This window comes from Ciconia boyciana, chromosome 3 (assembly GCF_034638445.1).
Source record: "Ciconia boyciana chromosome 3, ASM3463844v1, whole genome shotgun sequence".
Taxonomy (NCBI): domain Eukaryota; kingdom Metazoa; phylum Chordata; class Aves; order Ciconiiformes; family Ciconiidae; genus Ciconia; species Ciconia boyciana.
The window spans coordinates 23,592,550-23,606,271 of NC_132936.1; the positions used below are offsets into that span (position 1 = coordinate 23,592,550).

Genomic DNA, 13,722 nt, shown 5'->3' on the forward strand with positions numbered 1-13,722 from the left:
TTTCAAGAGTTTACTCAGTAGCTAGCCTATCATATATAATGAGTTATTTTTATATCTTGTATTTTGCCTAAATATTGTATTTTTACATGCATTTAATATATCTAGATTGTGATCCCTATTAATGGACTATAATTTACATGGGTTTTAGTGCTAGCTCTGGGCATTGTTTCACACTACATTTACTTAATATTGCACCCTTGGCCTCATGAATTTTCCCACAGTTGTGCTGTAAGGAGACATCAGAACGGTCTGATGTGCAGCTGTAGCATTTAATACCCCCCATGTTCTCCAGGATGGTTACTGTCAGGTGGTCTTGCTCCTCCCTTTGTAAACAGCCACAGAAAATTTTTATAGGTACTTATGTCTCAATTTCAAGGATGACTTCATTCTTGTAACTCGTTTTAAGCATTAATGGGCTATTTAGACAATGAGATTAAAGCTCTTACATTATCATTTACCAGCTGCTGTATGCATGACCCTGAAAGGAGTGTATATGAGGGCACGTATTACTTAGAACTGGGGGGTCCCCCTCGTAGGTGAGTGTGGGAGGAACAGCTTGTTGAATATTCCTGCTGTGACTTTGTGCAGCAGCTTCACAGCCGATTATACCAAACCCTTGCCTGTCAGTAAAATCAGATGGGGAACTGGAGCATGAGAGGAGAAAGAAAAACCCTCACCCAAACAGTCCTGTAGAACCTACTTGAACCTCTTGGCCCTGAGGTTTCTCAGTTTCATAATGTTTGGTGATAATACCACCAAAAAAATGAAATTACTTTGTACAACATTTGTAGTATCAACCTTCAGGTTAAATGGTTCTCAATAGGTAAAAGATGAGCTGAACTAATTGTTCTCTTGGTAGGCTCTGATCATTGTATTAATTCAGTCTTCTCCTAATAAAAGGAGTCAAATATAAGAATTAGAAAGTATATGAAAGATACTGGTTATACAAATGAATAAATCTTCCCTCAGCTTTAGTCAAACATTTCTGCCAGGTGATCCAACTACACTGAATATAATCAGTCATGAAAGAGGAAGAGCGTAGCCTTGCTATTTGCGTGTACTGCTGTGTCTGCGCTAGCTGTTACTCTCAATGCAGACTTGTCCGAATTGGCCTGTATAGATAAGTTTGAATATACACCTAATTGTCTTAGTTATTCTGTAGAGTTGCCCCCTTAGTTCCAGTCATCTTGGCTGCTAAAGATTACAGAAGCTCAGAAAGTACAGCCTTCCTGCAAAGGGAAAGGACTGGTAAGATTTTGTGTAATAATTCACTGTTGCTTGTTTATTTGCACCCACCAAGATGCTGCATTTTATAGTTGATGACGACACAATCTTTATCATGGTAGTATCTCATCGTTGGTGAGACTATTGGGTATTTACTGCAAATTACAAAGTGCTACCAGCAAAATACTGTCATTCTGTGCCTGAAACTGTGTGACTTTGCAGTCATAAAATTATGTTCTGTTTCCCTCTGTTTTCAAAGTATACCAAGGAACTGCTGTGATGAAATCCCCGTGGCCTCACAGAATGAGGTTTTAATAACATCTAATGATCAAGAACAATTTGGGATGCTGCAGGCAAAGTCCTGCTTCCATGACATAGAGCCATGTCTCAGACCTTATTTTCAGCTCTCATTTCCAGTTTGTGGTAACTGAAGAGATACAGAATAATGATGATTCTATGTAAAAGTATTTAGTAGAGGGGTCACCTCTTCCATTTATGGAGGACTGAGAAAAGTTGGATTGTATCTGCAGCATACCAGGTTAAGTACTTGACCCCTGTAAGGTTGATATTCTCACATTACTGCTGTGATTAGCAAGGATTCTTGATGGATTCTGGTTGTGTCCTTGTGAGGATTACTGGTTATTAGTTACATTTCTCTGATCGTGGCACTTCTTTCTCCACCAAAATCCTTTTTATGAGGAGGCAACTGTCATAAGCATATCTCACTATTTATTATTGGCTAAATGCAATTGGTGCTTTCAGCTTTCTATGACGCTGCAATAAAGGATAGTATAGTTTAAAGATGCAAACTTTACTTTGGGTGCTACAGAGAAATTAATAGCTGAATTTGAATTCATCTCGTACAGGTGGTAATATGCAACTGCTGAAAGGTTGAAAGGTTTTATGAGCACGTATAAATCAGGGGCATTCTAAGGTGGAAAGCAAGGGCTGTGTGAACTTGGTTTTCACTTGGCTAAATCTTCGCAGTTTTCTAACCAGTTCGGCTTTGCATACCAGTCTTTTGTCTCTGAATTCTGGAGGAGAACATATTTAGGGGTTGTTAAGTTCACGTATTTTTTTTTTAAGCCCTTTGTCTTTTGGCAGGAGAAACTGTGTGGCCTGATGGTGTGTGGGGGAAAGCAGGAAAATTTTCCTAGGGTGTATTCTGCTATGCTGCTCCTGTCCTTGATGTGCCTTTGCCTTATTCCTGTTGTTCTCCCCTAGAACCAAAAGTAGACTGAGTTCTTTTAGTTATGAGCATGGAGAAGGATTGAAGTCTCTGCTATTTGGCAGAGTCCTTTATGTGTATGGTTCTAATATTTTTTCCTAGTGGAGTGCCGTTGTAACTTGTGTTTGCTTCCTGTAACGATACTTAAAGCAGGAAACATTTCACATTCTCAGTCTTCAGAAAAAAATAGCATGTTTATCAGATCGCATTTCTTTGAGCAAATCAGGCAAAATCCTGTTTCATGTATTGGAGTTACTCTTGCTTGAAAGCCTGTGAGTATGAGTCGCTGGCATCCGAACTGGACGGTTCCTGTGGAAGTATTTATCTTAATTCTGTGTGCCAAGGAGGCCTGATGCGTTAATATTCTTCTATAGAAACATTTGCAGAAAATGCAAGATAAAGTTCTTCCCTAGTAAATCCACATACTGTTTCTGGTAGGCTATCGCTGTTCTCCTCTCCTTCCCAACTGTTCCACGTGCAGAAGCACAGATACATTCATAGTACTGAAAAGTTGAATTAATACAGGAAAAGAGGAGTATTTTTGACATGAACAGGAAGTTGTATATTCTTGGTTTTGATTTACTTGTGTTGCGTAATGAAGTTCAGTAAGAGGTGTTTGAAGCATGTTTTAGGTGGTTATAGGCACATTTGACTTGTTTTTATGGTAAGATATGAAAACTACTATAATGGTAGATGAGGGTTGCTAAATGGAAGAAACAAGAACTGTGATTCAAGTCCTGAAAAGAACTCAGCAAAAGTATTATGTAATATGGGGGTGACCCTAGGTTATAAATGGCTGAAAAGCTCAAAAGGAGACACTTTCCTTAATTACATGTCTTCCTTGTGTAATGTTAACTAGTGAATTTTGTTCTTCCACATGATTGTGTTGATACATGCATTGATTTCACCTCCTCTGTGTACTACTGAAAGTAATGGATTCAATGTTCACATCTGGGGTATTGGTTTGGTTTTCCTTTCTTTTTCTCTTTTGTTTTTTTCCAAGATAGCTATAGGTAACCTGTTTATTATGAACCTGGGGGAAAGGAACATCAAGTTTTACGGACTCCTGAATTTTAGTATTTGCTCTGTCGCAGGTTTGCTTGTATGTTCATGGGTGAGTCTTGTTACTTCTGTGCCTCAGTTTCCCCACGTATAAAATATGCTGTGCTCTGGGTGGGAACCCTAAACAGTCAAAGGACCTCAGACATCTAATGTGTCGAAAGGGAGTGTAATGGAGGCCACAGATCACTTAAACATGCCCACAGGTAAATTGGTATCTTTGATAATCATGTTATCTCATAGAGGAATTGAAAGAGTAATCAGTGACTATTCAAGTACTAGGTTATTGCTAACTATTTTTTTGTGTGAATTTTCTGTCTTTATTTGTTGTTTTAGGTGCTGTAAACATCTAAAGCAATTAACGTGTTTATTCTGATGTTATCTTTTTTGCTAATATATGCTGCTTCATCCTGAATGATCTTTAGTAGTTGAAGGGATTTATCTGCTGGCTATTTCCTTGGTTTTTGGTTTACTGGAGATTATTTTTTTTTTTTCGTTGGCTTTTGACAAAGTTTACTGCATAGCTATATCCTAGTGAACAATACTCATTCAATCAAAAAGGATGAGAAGTTGGATTGAATTTATGGAAAGAGGGCACCAAGAAAGTTAAATGCTATCTGTATGCTTCTGGTAAAAAAGGGAATGGGTGAGATGGGACAGACTTTTTAGTAGGGCCTGTTGCGATAGGAGAAGGGGTAATGATTTTAAACTAAAAGAGTGTAGATTCAGACTAGATAGAAGGAAAAAATTTTTTACAATGAGCATGGTGAAACACTGGAACAGGTTGCCCAGAGAGGTGGTAGATGCCCCATCCCTGGAAGCATTCAAGATTATTGGATGGGGCTCTGAGCAACCTGATCTAGTTCCAGATTTCCCTGCTCATTGCAGGGGGGTTGGACTAGATGACCTGTAAAGGTCCTTTCCAAACCAAACCATTCTGTGATTCTAGGGGTGAAAAAGCAATTAATACAACTTGTTTTTTAATATGTCATATTAATATGACATATTTTAAATATGCTTTCCAAAAAAAATATAGTCAAAGGCAAATTTGTAACTTCTAATCAAAATGTACTGTATTCCTCTCTAGAAGAATCAGAAGGTGACCTTCACTTGCAGTTCATCCATCTATACATAAAATCACTGAAAATACATGTATTTCACTGCCCTTTGAAGGGGAATATAGGAGCAAAAGTCAAATACACTAGCTAGAGTTTCAGTTTCTCAGACTCCTGGCACATGTTACTATGAGTTTGCGGCACTTTCTGCACACTGTTCATGGGTCATGAAATGCGGTTTCTGTGCAGAGACGAATGCCTGTTTGGTGCCGCAGTGACGGTGACCGCCTGAGTTGTCTGTTCTCTGGTTCCCAAGAATAAAAAGGGTGGGCTGTAAAAGTTTTTTCACAGCAATTTTATTTAAGACAACCAGACTACAGAGACTGTGAAGAAGCAAAGGGAGAGAGCTAAGCATCCTGCCATTTCTGTGTGGGGAAACCAGTGCCTGTCAGCAGTGTTCTGCTGCTGATCATGTTGATTAGGAGCCATACACAGCAGAGCTTATTACTTAAGCAAAGAACCATTTCATTTGAGCCATATGGCTAAAGGCTGAAAGAGAAAATGAGCAAGACCCATCTGTACTATATATCATGTAGTGATGAGCGTAGGGCATAACAGTAAAATGAAAAAACAGGTTAGCACGTTTATGTCTATGGCTGCATTGTAGTGTTATTTTTTGTTTCACGGGTTTACAGTTCATAACTGACATCAAACTTCAGCACTGCTAAACCATGGCTTGGCTTCTTTCCTGGTCAGACTTCCAGGGATACATTTGTGCTCCCTTTCCACTCGCCTGTGGTTTTGATCTCTGTGGGGTTTGTTTGTTGTCAAATGTAGTAGTGACGACGCTGAAGTGCAGGCACGATTCCTCTCTTCCAAGTTTCCTTCTGCTTGATGCAGTCACTTCGTGTAGGTCTCTGAGTGTTGCCAGGGAAACAGGTAGGGGTGTTTGATGGACTGCAGTGTGCACTTGTGTTTCTGTCAACATCTCGCTCAGTGGAAGGACAGCTCTTCTCAAAAACAGAAATAGTGCTGCTGTGATAGCCATTGCTATTAAAGCTGGATTTTTGCTGGTTTGTCTAGGGAGAAATATAGAACTGGGGAAGGAAGACAAAAGTCAGCTTTGTCATCACTTTAAGGCTGGACAATAGTAATACAATGTCCAGAATAAACAAGACTAAATATTAAGTGGCATATCAACTCTAGCATTGGTGATAAGGTTTTAAAAAGGATGACATGGCATGAGTTGCTAGGTGAACTAACTTTAATCTCTGTGAAATATGTACAGAGTAATAATGCAAATCTTTATTTTAAAACTATTGAAAATAGTACTGTACACTAAAGGAGATGTAATATGTTCATAAATGTAAACTATCATGGATAATATGTGAATAAAAGACCAGAGGTTATAAATAAATCTAATTCCAAACAGCCTGTTCAGTTGAGCAAACTGGGTGACATTAAATAGTTCACTTGTTAAGCAGATTTGTGTTTCTAGCTGGTGGATTAGGCATAGAATAAATTAGGTGTCACATGTTTGTCTCACCCACTTAGGATGAGATTCTTCTCTTTGCCTTTCGTATTCTTTATAGTGGTTATAGGGCTTGACGTTCACCTCCTATAAACCTTTTTCTGTGTTGCCAGGGGTCTCATCCACATCTTGACATGGAGTAGAAAAATGAGTAGAAACCTAGCTATAAGAAAGTAAGTATGAAAGAGGGAGGTAAACTCCTCACAGTATGATTTCCAAATGAGTTCTTATAGATAGTCTGGTGGGAACTCCAGTGTAAACCTCTGGCAGCTTGGCCAGTTTACAATCACCTGCAGACCTGTCTTGAGATCCCTGCAGTACTTTGATCATTTAAACACCTTCACACGTGTACTTTCAGTGCCTGTTTATGTCAGTGTTTATCTTCTCGCATCCAGTTCCTCTCTTGCTCTTCGTGCCCATGCAGGTGCATCTGAGAGGTTCTGCGGAGGGCAGGGTCTTCCAGGTCCATGCTGCCCTCAGCCTTCCCCTTTGGGACCTGTGAGAGGAAAGGGCCATGACACCTCTTTTCTTTCACTCTAAAGTCTCTCTGCTTCCAGGATTTTCCTTCCTCGTAGGAACAGAGCCAGAAGTTTCTCTGATCTGTACCTGCAGTCAGTATGTAGTCCAGGAAGACACCTGACCGTTGTCCCAGCTAGCGTGATGTTGAGGAGCCGGGCTGTGGGGTCCACACTTGGCAGCATATCGGGGCTCCGGTGTTTCTCCCTCCTGTTCCCTACCGCTTTTGCTTCCTTCCTCATCTCTGGCACAGCACAGCTGCTTCTGTCACAGGGAAAATATTTATGGCATTTTATCTCTGAAATTGCCTGCGTGGTCAGGATTAGCTGGAGTTTAATATAATCCTGAAGCCATGCTCTCAATGTATGAGCTACTTCTCACCCTCTCAAGAGGCTTTGCATTTCCTTGGTGTTCTTGCATAATTTTACTCACAAATGGTATAGCACTATGAATTTAATACCTTACACAGTATTTGCAGCTGCAAGCTGTTGATTTTATCTTCACATTGCTCAAGCCGTGTGAATAAGCAGTTTTGTGTTTGGACTTCAGTTTTTGTGCAACTTGTTTCTTTGGCGTTCAGATCTGATGCAATGACCGTATAGCGAGACAGGTCAGGTCTCAGCATTCATGTAATTAGGAGTTGAGAGCAAGGTATTAACAGCTGACAGGGAGGTGAAGCATGTTAAAAATACTGTGTCAGAGTTGAGACTTGGGAGGTTTGTTTCCTAGCTCTGCTCCGTGTGTACTGGGTGGCATGTGGTACTCGATTCTTTGTCTGTGATTAGGACTTGCAGAACTCCCCTGTCTTGCATGGCAGTGAGAATAAATGCATTAAAGAGTTTTAGAGGCTCAGATTATCAGATTCAATAATTAAGCTCCTAAAGATTACCTTTAGGTGCTTACGTGATTAAAATATGATTAGATGTAATAATGTCATTTCATGTTTATGATAATGCTCTTCATGGTGGTTGATGATGATGATATGTCCTGACTGTATTGGTAATTAGGCTTGATTACCCCATGTCTGAATTTAATAGTTTGTGTTCTCATAATCTCAGGGGTTTATTGCTTATCACTTAATACTATGTACTGTTTGTGCTGCTTCTTTCTGCAGTAGGTTACTAAGCCTAATTTAGGGTTATGCTGTAAAGCTACGTGTGAGTAGCTCCTCGGCTTTTCGTTGATGGCTGCCAACTAAGCTCCTGTTTTCTGACATCATTCCTGACTTCCCATTTGCTTCAGTTTCCAAACCTGGAGACTGATACCACTCTCCAAATATTTGTGTAGTTTGGACCTGAGAGTATGTTGTAATCTCAGGTGAGCTACAGTTGAGCTATGGTGGATCACATTTTTCGGGAGCACGCAACTGTGGAGATCATGAGTTGGATTTGGCATGAAAGACCAAACAAGGGTAAGGCAGAGAGTCTGCTTTGCTCTTATGAACTTTAAATTGACCTGTGGGCTTTTTTAGGTCTTAAACCAGGATTTTGGATTCACAAGACTACTTTTTTTTTTAATTTTATTTTACTGACATTCCAGTTGGCTGTTAAAATGCTCTTGTAAAGGAAAAATGAGAAAACATAACCCACCCACATGCTTCTCTGAGGTGTCTATGGAAACAGGAGCAGCATGAGTGAGCAAGTGGAAAGATACAAATAGGAGGAGGGTGGTGCTGGGGGAGCTGTCAAGGGCTTTGCTTACATAACACGATGTCCAGGAAGCTTGTAGTTCAGCATCTAAAAGTAAAATCTCATCTGCTTTGTCACTGGCTTTAACACTCATAAAGAATTTCCAGGCAGAAGGTATCAGAGGTACGGAGGTGCTTCCCTTGTGTATAGCTGGTGCTTGGATTTGTCAGGTTCTGTGCAAGAGAAGGTTTTGGCACAGCAGGGGATCCTCATCACCAGCCTTCCAGCGAAAGCTAGGTGTTCTGGTACAAAGGGTTTTGGAAAGGGAAGGGGAGTAATACTTAACAATGGACATCAGTATCAACTGCTAAATGAATTACAGTGTTCCTGGTATTCCCAATATTCATAATCTTTTTGCCAGCTCTGTTTATCCATTGCTGAAATAGATCACTTGTATATGAAAAGGTCATGTAAAGGGGTCTCCTTGTCTACTTGCACTGAGAAAATTACTTCCACTAGACCTTCTTAGGGAGAATGTTTTTCCTCTCTTCAACAAGATCTCTTCCCCAGAGCAGCTGTAAGGTGTTTGTCCTCTGTGTGTTGCATGCCAGTGTACCTGTAGTAGCAGGATCCAGTACCAAGTATAGGGGAAGAATTCCTCAATTGCAGTAATTGAATCTTGGGCCTTACTAATGGTTTCTGGTTTTCCTTCTTGAAATTAATTCTCTAGATCTTCAGAGAACAGGAAACTATTTTACTTAACAGTCTCCATTCTTATGCGTCCTAAAGGTGGGCATCTTAAACTGAGCAGTGGGATGCTGTCAGCCTATTGTTACTTGATGAAAAAATCAGTGAAACATTTCCAGGACAATCAAAGTCATATTTAAAACAAAACAATTGAACAGTTCTGACTGCACTTAAGTAGTTTTAAATATATTACTGCTACATCATCATAGTTTAACCTAAACATGTTAACGATCTCATGAAATCTGTCCAGTTTATTATGAACTGATCAAGAATTCATCTGGTATCATGATGCTTTGCTTTCCAGAACACTGTACAAGCTTCTCAGGTTTAAATGTAGACTTAAATGTTGTGGAAGGGGCCTATTTTTTTATTATGTGTTCTGAGTGCGTAATTCTATACAACTATCGGTTTGTTATGCCTTCCTCAGACACAGCAACTTACCTCCCACATATATAACTTCTCCCCCCATCCCAGGTGATTTTTATGCTCAAGATGAGGATTGAATCTTTTTGAGATCTCTTCCCTTCATAACAGTTGACGTTTCAGTATGCTGCCACAGATGGCTCAGTGGGAGGAAGCAATACAAATGCACTCAAAGACCAGATTGCAAATGGCAAGTCAAATTTGGGATCTACCAGCCTTTCAGAGGAGTCTTATCTGGCATGTTCTCCAAGCGTATCATTAATTTCGATTTCGTGTTACCTCTCAATAATGCTGGAACTATAGTCAGGAAAACAGCCTTTCTCAGTTTTGGTTGTGGTTTTCACATGTGAGCATTCGTGAGCTTCCATTTCGTGTAACACCTAGTCTGACTTCAGGACTCTGTGTCTCTCAGAAGCAAAGTAATCTTTCTAAGGACCTTGAATTGTTATGACGCATCGCTTCTCACTTCATGTCAATATGCTTTTTTCAAAGCAATTTATATTGATGTATTGTGGTTTTGAACCATGTGGGGAAAAGGTCACTACTATAATCATACTCAAGACAGATCTTGTCAAGATTAGTTACTTTGCAGTAAAAGAGATACCCGGGAGTGTATCTATTAAGAGTCTTTGGCTTGAACATGATATACAATACAGGAATGTTTGCAAGAATAGTTGCAATATTGAGAGTATAGTGAATGAGGCTTTTCTTTTATTTGCATGCCGTTTGGATTTATGTGATACTATTACTTGAAAAAAATCCTCCTAACTGGGAATAAATGGGAGTTTAGTATGGGAAGGGACTACCTGAGCCATTATGTTTGCTTACTCAGGAAGAGATGTTTAATTTACGGCTGACTGCATCTACTCTAGGCATTGCAACACTTTCTTTTTTCCCCTTTAGTAGCATGAATCTGTGATAAATTAGTAATTCACAAGTGAGAATCAGAACACACAGCAAAAGCTAGTGGAAAATGTGTAAAAGTAACAAATCACCATGGTAAATAAATGTGTCCCTTAGTAATTCTTTGAAAGGAAGAATAGGGTGTGATCAGTTCAGGATTATAATATCCAATATGCTTGCGGTGCCCATGAGAATTGAAAATTTAGAGGAACCGGATAGACAGCGATCCCAAGGGAGTGGCTGCTCTGCCAGTGCCCATTAAAGCAGCTGCTGCTGTGCTGGCCGTGCAGGGAAAGAGCTGCAGCTGCTGGCTGTGCTCCCTAGCAAATACACACTTCTCTTGCATATGTGTATTTATGCACAACCTTCCAAATCCTAATTTTGCCTGAGCCAAGTTAAACTGACTTTAACCACACCCAGGGAGTTTCCTGCAGGCTTTGAAAATGCCTGGATGTAAATGGGCTAAAATTGCTTCTGTTTCAATTATAAGAATTACTTCAGACGAGGCAAAACTGGTGAATATAAAGCTGCAGTGCTGAGAGTAACATGGGGAAACGAGCAGGTAAAGTAAATGTTTAGTATTATACTCAAATATATCTCGTCTGAGGAGCAATTGTTGTAAAAAGCAGAATCTTCCCACCCCGATTTTACATAGCAGCAAAAATCAATTTAAACTTTAACCTCCTTTCCTCCTTCTAAAGCAAGTGGCAGTTTTCTTTTTTTAACCTTGAATATACTTCATAATAATGCTGAGCAAGGAATTAGGTATTTTGCATGAGTTACTGGTTGTTGGCAGTAAACTTGCCTGTTGCAGGGAGGCGCGAATTCCTCTGGTAAAATCTTAGCAACAAAAGAGTTGATGGAAAAAAAATTCCTGCTAACTTACATGTGGCCAAGATTTCACCCTTGATCTGTAGGTGGAATGCAAAAAACGTTGCCTCCGAAGCCACATACATGGTTATCGGTTACAGCACTCTGCCTTCTCTCCTGCCCAGGCACACCATCTTCTGTAACACATAGGATGTGCAGAGCTGGGGAGAACCTTCTCTGAACTCGTGGAGGGTTTTTTTCACATTGGAAAAATAAGTTGTTTTGGAGCTTGATAATTAGCAAGCGTGGCTTAGAAATGGGAAGGAAATGGCTTTATCATTTGTGAAATATTTCAAAGTACAAAAAGAAACCAACCACGTATCTGCTTTGGAGTGAAGCCAAGAGGTTTTTCAGTGCTTTCTGTGGAAAAAAGAAAGAGTGAACACCCACCTCAAAATAGCCAGCAATCGAATGGTCAGGCAACATGTGTGGGCTGAAGCAGCCAGTCTGGCTGTGAACTGAGAAACGCATCTGATGAAGACTAGTGTTCCCCGCCATCTCCTTCACCCAGGAAAACCCCTCTGCCAGACAGTTCTCAGCCAGATCAACTGGTAGTCAACATTTTGTTAACCACCAAGAAGCTAATCCTATTTTAAAAGACATTGTGAGTAACCCTTATAGGACCCAGTTCAGAGATGAAGTTGCTATAACTTGTAACTCGTTATCCAGACACAAACCAAGTGGTCAGTTCCCAGAGAACTCTCTCTGATGAGTACATCACTGCTGATCTCTGAAGCCCAGTTATTTTTCTGTGTTGCATCTTGTGCCCATTAAGGACCTCCATGAAAGAATGATATTAGCCGTGGCTATTGATCTAGTCCCTGATTGACTAAGAAGAAACTGTAATAATTTGGCCGTTTGTCTTTTCTAGAACATCAGAGGATGGAAGCAGGGTCTCTTTAATTATTTATTGATTTGCTTTTTGGCTTCCTTTCCTGTGCTAAGAATGTGGTCTTTAATGAATGAGCCTAAAATGACTTGTTTGTTTTTTCTGTGTGACAGAATTTCAGATGCCAGGTTAGTTTATTTGCTTTGACACTCCTATTGCATCCTTTTTATCTTGACTTATTAAAAGCTTATAAAATATGCATGGTGCAGACAAAATAGACTCAGGTGACAATTACTGAATGAAATTCCAAGATTTATGCCTTATTCCCAAGGCTGGAACAAGGATATTTGTAAGAGCATTTGAAGCTTCAGGAAGAGGATTGTAGAGGACAGCTCTTTTCAGGCACGGTGGATGTATGTATTGCACAGGGCAAATCCATCTGTGTAAGTAGTTAAAGCTTTCTTTATTGGCCTCGATTGAAGACTACGGCATAAAGTCCTGCAGCATCTGAGAGTTGCCTGAATGCTTGCTGTTACATGTTGCAGGTTAGTGTCCGTTCTCCAACCTGCTTTCAATAATCAAATAAAATGTCTGGTAACTATCTTTATGAAGCTGCAAAGGCTGATCCTGGCTTTTAAAACTTAAAAATAATGTAATTCACTTGAGTGAAAATATCCATCCTATACAAGGGAATCCTCACAAACTTTCAGCTTTTCACAGCCTGATAGTTGTAAATTTTCTTTTGGTTCAAACCTACAAGGATAAATTTCAGAAATATTTGTAGTATGTTTTTCAGTGCAGCAGTTTGGTTTGTTTAGTAGTGGAGTTTATAAATGACAGGGAAGTGAAAGGACTTCTGCCAAAAACTCAACTAAACTGCCAATTACTTCTAATCAGTCTAAATTTTGTTTTGTTATCTTTTTGTTACAGAAATTGGGGGCAGGAATGATTTCACGTGTGTTCTTTACCATGCCAAACACATTGGGTTTTGGCTAGATTTCACCAGACTTCTGTTAACACTGACCCACCTTTCTTTGCGAGTAGCCCCATCGAAATCAACAAGTTGATGTGTGTGGGAACTAGCAATTCTGGTGCTTAACAAATTACAATTATTGTAGATGTTAGTAAGGAAAAAGGTGTAAGCCAGCAGAAGAGGGATACAAGGAGAGAAGTGCTTACAACTTTCAGATGTTGATTTTTCAATCAACATCAAGTACTTGTATTGAAGAGAGTGAAAATGCAGCTTAATGAAAGTATGTAGCCTGCAGTTCCAGAGAAGGGTTTAATTTTTTTAAACAAATCTGCAAACATACTCTACTGACCATAATCTCAAAACTCTTCCTCCTAGGTCTACTTTGCAGTCATTTCTTTTCATTGTGTACAGTAAACGTAACGATCTTTTATTATGGACTGATTTGTTTTTTAAGGGTAAGAAAGGCTAGATTGTTCTTTTAATTAACATTCAGAACAGGCAAAGAAGGATGGATGAAAGTTGTATCTATTCTCTGGCTGGGTAAATAGTAGTAAGTGCAGTCATTCCCGTGTTTAGTGCTCAAGGGCAATACACAGACATCCTTTATTGATTCAATTTACCAGAAGATTTAAAGGCAAGAGAATAATTTGAAATGTTATGGGAATGTGTAATATCTCAGGTTTATGTTGCATTTTCCTGCAGTGAAGTAGAGAATTCAGAGGTAAATTTTCCTTGA

The 13,722-nt window shown here is 39.6% G+C and overlaps 1 protein-coding gene across 3 annotated transcripts in view; it reads left to right on the forward strand.

The window, feature by feature from the left end:
* ARHGEF10 (Rho guanine nucleotide exchange factor 10) overlaps nucleotides 1–13,722 on the forward strand; it is a 115,321-nt gene that overhangs the window by 60,581 nt on the left and 41,018 nt on the right. The gene's annotated exons all lie outside the window — the stretch shown is intronic.